The sequence below is a fragment of the Spermophilus citellus genome (assembly GCF_964194105.1).
Source record: "Spermophilus citellus genome assembly, chromosome: 3".
In the NCBI taxonomy this organism is placed as follows: Eukaryota; Metazoa; Chordata; class Mammalia; order Rodentia; family Sciuridae; genus Spermophilus; species Spermophilus citellus.
In genome coordinates this window covers 38,023,594-38,030,631 of record NC_138184.1, presented here as the reverse complement: position 1 = coordinate 38,030,631, position 7,038 = coordinate 38,023,594, and the positions used below count along the sequence as shown (strand labels likewise).

The 7,038-nt window shown below is 38.6% G+C and overlaps 1 pseudogene across 1 annotated transcript; it reads left to right on the top strand.

Annotated features, from left to right (window-relative positions):
* The first annotated feature begins 5,479 nt into the window (after positions 1 to 5,479).
* On the top strand, positions 5,480 to 6,661 carry LOC308644790 (dnaJ homolog subfamily A member 1-like; annotated as a pseudogene). Its single transcript has one exon. The product of its transcript is annotated as a dnaJ homolog subfamily A member 1-like (transcript).
* Positions 6,662 to 7,038: the final 377 nt, after the last annotated feature.

Genomic DNA, 7,038 nt, shown 5'->3' with positions numbered 1-7,038 from the left:
CTGGTGGGACTGCAAATTGGTGCGGCCAATTTGGAAAGCAGTTTGGAGATTCCTGGGAAAGCTGGGAATGGAACCACCATTTGACCCTGCTATTGCCCTTCTCAGACTATTCCCTGAAGACCTTAAAAGCATGCTACAGGGATACTGCCACATCGATGTTCATAGCAGTACAATTCACAATTGCTAGACTGTGGAACCAACCCAGATGCCCTTCAATAGATGAATGGATAAAAAAAATGTGGCATCTATACACAATGGAGTACTATGCAGCAATAAAAAAAGACAAAATCATAGAATTTTCAGGGAAATGGATGGCACTAGAGCAGATTATGCTTAGTGAAGCTAGCCAATCCCTAAAAAACAAATACCAAATGTCTTCTTTGATATAATGAGAGCAACTATGAACAGAGCAGGGAGGAAGAGCAGGAAGAAAAGATTAACATTAAACAGAGACATGAGATGGGAGGGATAGGGAGAGAAAAGGGAAATTGCATGGAAATGAAGGGAGACCCTCATTGCTATACAAAATTACATATAATTGGTTGTGAGGGGAATGGGAAAATAAACAAGGAGAGAAATGAATTACAGTAGATGGGGTAGAGAGAGAAGATGGGAGGGGAGGGGAGGGGGGATAGTAGGGGATAGGAAAGGTAGCAGAATACAACAATTACTAATAGGGCATTATGTAAAATTGTGGATGTGTAACCGACGTGATTCTGCAATCTGCATTTGGGGTAAAATTGGGGGTTCATAACCCACTTCAATCTAATGTATGAAATATGATATGTCAAGAGCTTTGTAATGTTGTGAACAACCAATAAAAAAAAGAAATTAAACAGCAATGAAAAAAAAAAACCAAACAAATATTCAGTCTTATACCCAGAAAAGTGAAAATATGCAACTCTTTTGTTTAAAAAACTCAGTTGTATTTCAAGTTTGAGCCCCCATCTTGCTTAACTAGGTCACTGATCACCGCCCCCGCCCCCCCCCCCCAACTAAATATGGGCATATTCTCTCTCTCATTACAGATTTAAAGGTGGTAAATTCCCAACCAGTTCCCAGTCCCTTTCTCCCCAGAATAGCACCTGCATTTTGGATGCTTATGTATAGTTGTGGCCTTAGCAGAAGACATTTGGTCAGTGGCAGTTTTTTCTTTGTTTTCATCTATGGGCTGCAAAACTGAGAACCAAGTTAGTTATCTCTTCCCAAAATGTGATGGAGGCACTGGCAGAGGACAGTGTAACAGACATTCCGGCTCTAAGGGGAGGGAGCAGAAGGTAGAAAGGAGTCTCCAGTTTTAAGCCATTTTGAAATCCAGGAGAGCAAATTCCACTAAGTTTCTAAACTTGGGAATCCTCATGGTAGAACCCTTGTGCCCAGTCCTGGTATGCATTCCCACTGATGTCTCAAGCTGAAATAGGAGGCTGGTCCTTGGGCCTCGCCCCGAGGTGCTGCCCTGGGGTCTTGGCCCTCAGGTCCACCCCACTCTGGCCTGGGCAATCACCTGGAAGGGTCGTGAAAGCAATTTCTGATTCAGGAGGACTGAAGCATACATTGCTAGGGGAGTTCCCAGATGCTGCTGGTCTAGGGACCACACTTTGAATCCTTTCTTTTTTCCCCTTAGTCTAGCTACTGTATTGTCAGTTTTATCCTTTTAAAAAGTCAACTTCATTTCATTGATTTTTTTTTTCCTTTTCCCCTATATAGTTTTTTTTTTAAATATTTTATTGTTGGTTGTTCAAAACATTACATAGTTCTTAATATACCATATTTCACAGATTGATTCAAGTGGGTTATGAACTCCCATTTTTACCCCGTATACAGATTGCTGTGTCACATCAGTTACATTTCCATTGATTTATAAATTGCCTTTCTAGTGCCTATATAGTTTTAATAAAAATATATTTCATTTATTCCTGCTGTGACCTTTATTATTTCCTCCCTTCTTATTTATTTGGGTACTGGAGATTGAACCTAGGAGTGCTTTACCACTGAGCTACTTATTTTTTTTTTTTACTTTTTGGGGATACCAGGGATTGAACTTTGAGGGCACTCGCCTATGAGCCACATCCTAAAGTCCTATTTTGTACTTTATTTAGAGACAGGGTCTCACTGAGTTGCTTAGCCCCTTGCTGTTGCTGAGACTGGCTTTGAATTCGTGATTCTCCTGCCTCAGCCTCCTGAGTTGTCGGTTATTTCTTCCCTTCTAATTTGGGCTTAGTTTTCCTTTCTTTTCTTACTTTTTTAAAAAATTGATGCATTACAATTATACATGACAGGATCATTATGCCATATTTGGTACAGGTACCTGGTATCATTTGAGTCTTGGTCCCCTTTTCCTTCTCTTACCCTCTCCTTCCTCCCCTAGCCCACTTGCTCTTTTCTACTGATTTCCTATTATTTTCTAGTTTCCTAAGGTATAATGTTGGATTGAGATCTTTCTTTGTTTTTGATATAAGCATTTATTGCTGTAAATGTTCTTCTTAGAACCACTTTGTCTGCATCCCATAAATTTTGGTTTATTGTGTCTCCATTATCATTTGTCTCAAGGTATTTTAAAAATTTCTTTCAGTTGCTTCTTTTGCCTATTGGTGGTTCAGGAGCACATTGTTTCATTTCCATGCATTTGTGAGTTCTCCAAAGTTCCTCCTGTTCTTTCTTTCTTTTTTTTTTTTTGCTTATTTATTTCTAGTTTCATACCATTGTGGTCAGAAAAGATATACGATATGATTTCAATCTTCTTAAATTTGTTAGGATTTGTTTTGTCGCCTGAGAAGGTTCTGTGTACACTAGAGAAGAATATGTATTCTGCTATTCTTGGATGGAATGTTCTTGTATATGTCTTTTAGGTGCATTTGATCCAAGGTGTAGTTTAAGTCCTTGTTGACTTTTGTCTAGATGATCCATCCATTGAAAAGCCAAGTATTTTTGAGTCTCTGGTTTCTGTGTTGCTTCTTCCTTAAAGCAGAGTCAAAAAAAAAAAAAAAAATCTCCTAGTCTAGTTTCAAAGTGGCCAAGGAGGACAGGAAGAGAGTGATAGGAATAAAAGGACACCTCAATTGTTATCTAATCCTTATTTCAGCAAATATCCTGACAGTCAAGGAATTGGTGTATAAATATATAAAACTATTTATGCATGTATGTTATATACACATTGTCACAGGAAAAAGTCTACAGGGCTATATACTAAAATATTAACAGGTTATTGCCATTTGAGACTAAGTTGTCCTATATTTTTTTTTTTTTTTTTTGGTGCTGGGGGTTCAAACCCAGGGCTGCACACATGCTAGGCAAAAGCTCTACCACTAGTGAGCTATATCCTCAGCCCTATTTGTATTTTTTTAAGAATAAGAATATTCTCTTATATATAACTACGGCAGTTATCAAGCAGAAAATTATCATGAATAAAAGACTTTTAACTATAGTATTCAAATTCCACTAATTGTCCTGAGAATGTCCTGTTGTAGTAAAAGGAAAAAATAAAACCAGGATCATAAATTCGTTTGTCATTTCTCTTTTGTCTCCTTTGACCTTGAACAGCCCCTTAGTCTTTTTCCTTTACAATTTTATTGCTTTGCTTCCCGTCCTTTAATAATTAATGGCCTCATCTTCTCTCTCCAGTAAATGGGGCATATCTTTCCGTGCTTGGAATTTGTGTTGATTTTTTTTCTCTCAATGGAATGTTATAACATTCCAATGTATCAATGTATGCATCAACATGATAAATATTAAATAAGATTTAGCATCTTTAAGCCAATTAAACAAGACAAGTGGTATTTTATTTATATAAGATTGAAATAAAACTGAAGAACATACTTTTTTTTTTTTTTTTTGGTTGTTGTTGTTGTTTGGTACTAGGGATTTTACACAGGAGTGCTTTACCATTGAGCCACATCCCCAGCTCTTTTTTACCTTTCATTTTGAGATAGGGTCTCACTAAGTTGCTGAAGGCCTTGCTCAGTTGCTGAGGCTGGCCTTGAAACTTGGGATCCTCCTGTCTTGGGATCCTCCTGTCTCGGCCTCCTGAGCTGCTGAGAAGAACATAATGTTTAAGAACATATAGGTGATAAATGTATGAGGCAAAGTACAGATATGGTTAACCTGAAATTCTGGATGGTAAACACTAATTTGGGAAGTTGGGAGTGAGAGGGGAGCAGAAAAGAGGATTGAATTAAGGTGGGACACAGGAGAATTGCCCAAACTGCTCTGAAACTTCTGGGCCCAAGGGGTCCTCTTGTCTCAGGACAGTCTCAGCTGTGCAGGAGGCTATGTAGCTGAGACTGCAGGTGCATGCCATTGTGTCTAGCTCTTGTGCACCTAAAATTCTAGTTAAAAACAAGGGTTGATTTTTATTACTAACTTTTGAAGTAGCCAGACTGTAGGGAGTTGAGGAGTGAATGAATATAGAGACAGTGATCCTGAACCATCTTTTCAAGAGATAATCAGCCTCTGAGAGTTCTAGGTCAAAGGAAAACTGTTTTATAATGCAGGGGCAATGTGTTCAGGATGGAAAGAAGCCATTGGGAATACAGCCAAAGATGCTAAAAGGTCAAGAGGGTACTTAAGCAATGGTCTCTGGTGTGCTGCTGGAGAATCCAGATTGGAAAGTGGCAGACACAGGCACAGGGTGTGAGGACACTGTCCCTGGTGCTGTGGAGAGCCCCGAGAAAAAGCAATGCTAATCCGAAGCACAGAAATTCTTACTTCCAAACTAGTTCACTTTATCATTTTCCTTAAACAATCAGCAATGTTTGTCTTACTTAAAAAAAAAAATTCCATATTCTAGGTCATGAATTGATTTCTCAATACTCAACTATATATTTGATGCCTTTGCCTTTATCATTTAAGTCTTTAATTGAACCAGAATTGATTTTTTTTAATAGAGTGAGGTGATGATTCAATTTTACTTTTTTTCCCATTTGAATTTATTTCAGGCAGCATTAATTAAAATATTCCATCCTTTCTTTACTAACCTGCATGGGTTTATTACTAGTCTTTTCTGTTGCACTGGTCTGTGGTCCAAGCTGTTTCATAAAGGATAAAGGTAATACATATTTTATATTACATTGACTTGAGTTTAATGCCAAACACACACACACACACACACACACACACACACACACAGTTTGTCACTAATTTGTATAAGGGTGAACTTTAAATGTAGAGGAAAGTTTAATTTGATTAGATGCTTTTAATATATCTATTGATGGCCATATGGCTTTTCCTTTGTATTTTAATATGGTAAATGACATTTTTCTTTTCTTATATTAAGACAATTGTGCATCCTGGAATATAGCCAGCTTAATCATTGTGAATTGTCTTTCTTGCATGTTTTGATTTGAATTAAGACTTAGGGTAGGGAACTTTCCAGAATGCTTGGGTGAGAGGCTGAGCAGCAGCAGCTGCCCGGGCTACACATAGTTCCACGCTCCTTCCCACTCTCCCATACCAGCCCCAGCCCGCTCACTGGCTGTAGAAAATGGTGAAAGAAAACACTTCCTATGATGTTTGGGGGGGGGGTCAAACCTAATACCTCCCAGGAAGAATTAAAAAAGGCTTGCAGGAAACTGGCCTTGAAGTACAACCTTGATAAGAAACCAAATGAAGGAGAAAAGTTTATTAAATGGACTTCTCAAGCTCATGAAGTTCTTTCTGATGCCAAGAAAAGGGAATCATATGACAGAGGAGAACAGGTAATTAAGAAGGTGGAGCAGGTGGTAGTTTGGCTCCCCCATGGACATCTTTGATATTATTTTTTGGAGGAGGAGGAAGGATGCAGAGAGAAAGGAGAGGTAAAAATACTATGCATCAGCTCTCAGTAATGTTAGAAGATTTATATAATGGTGCAACAAGAAAACTGGCTCTACCAAAAAGTGATTTATGACAAATGTGAAGGCCGAGGTGGAAGGAAAGGATCAGTAGAGTGCTGTTCCAATTGCTGAAGTACTGGAATGCACATAAGAATTCATCAGAGGGGACCTGGTATGGCTCAGCAAATTCAGTCTGTGTGCATGGAGTACCAGAGCCATGGGGGATGGATCAGTCCTACAGATAGATGTAGAAGCTGCAATGGAAGGAAGATAGTTTGAGAGAAGATTCTAGAAGTTCATATTGGCAAAGGCATAAAAGATGGAAAGAAGATAACATTCCATGGTGAAGGAAACCAGGAGCCAGGACTGGAACCAGGAGATATTATTATTGTGTTAGAGCAGAAGGATCATGCTGTTTTTACTTGATGAGAAGACCTTTTCATGTGTATGGATATACAGCTGGTGGAAGCATTATGTGGTTTCCAGAAGCCAATATTCACTCTTGACAATCGAACCATAGTCATCACCTCTCATCCAAGTCAGATTGTCAAGCATGGAGGTATAAAAAGTGTGCTACATGGAGGTAAGCCAGTTTATTGTAGACCAAGTGAAAAGGGTCACCTCATCATCGAGTTTACCTTAAACGTTCCTGAAAATGACTTTCTCTCTCATCACAAACTCTTTGCTGGAAAAACTCCTGGGAGGAAGGAGGTAGAGAGATTGATGAAATGGATCAGATAGAAGTGGTGGACTTTGATCCAAATTGGGAAAAATGGCGCCTTTATAATGGAGAAGCAGATGAGGATGATGAACATTATCCCAGAGGTGGTGTTTGTCGTCAAATCTCTTAATGGGGCCAGTGAATAACACTCACTGCAGGCATTTTATATGCAGTGGTGAATGAGTGAAGGACTATAATCATCATATGCCCACTACTTTCTATTGTTTTTGTTTTAATATTCAATTATAGAAGTGTTCTAAAAGTTAAATGAATAAATGCAAATATTAAAGCTCTGACTGTGTCCTGTATGTATGGCGACTTCAGTGTGCAAGAAGTTGTTTAATACCCACCCACCCCCCAAAAAAAAAACTACTTTAAAAAGTTCCCCTAGCATCTGTTAGGCCATACCCTGTAATCGACTTCAGCTGTATATGTGGACAAACAGATTGAAGTACTAGGTATATGTGTTGATTTCAGTGTATGCCCTTCATTGTTAAGCTATAAAAT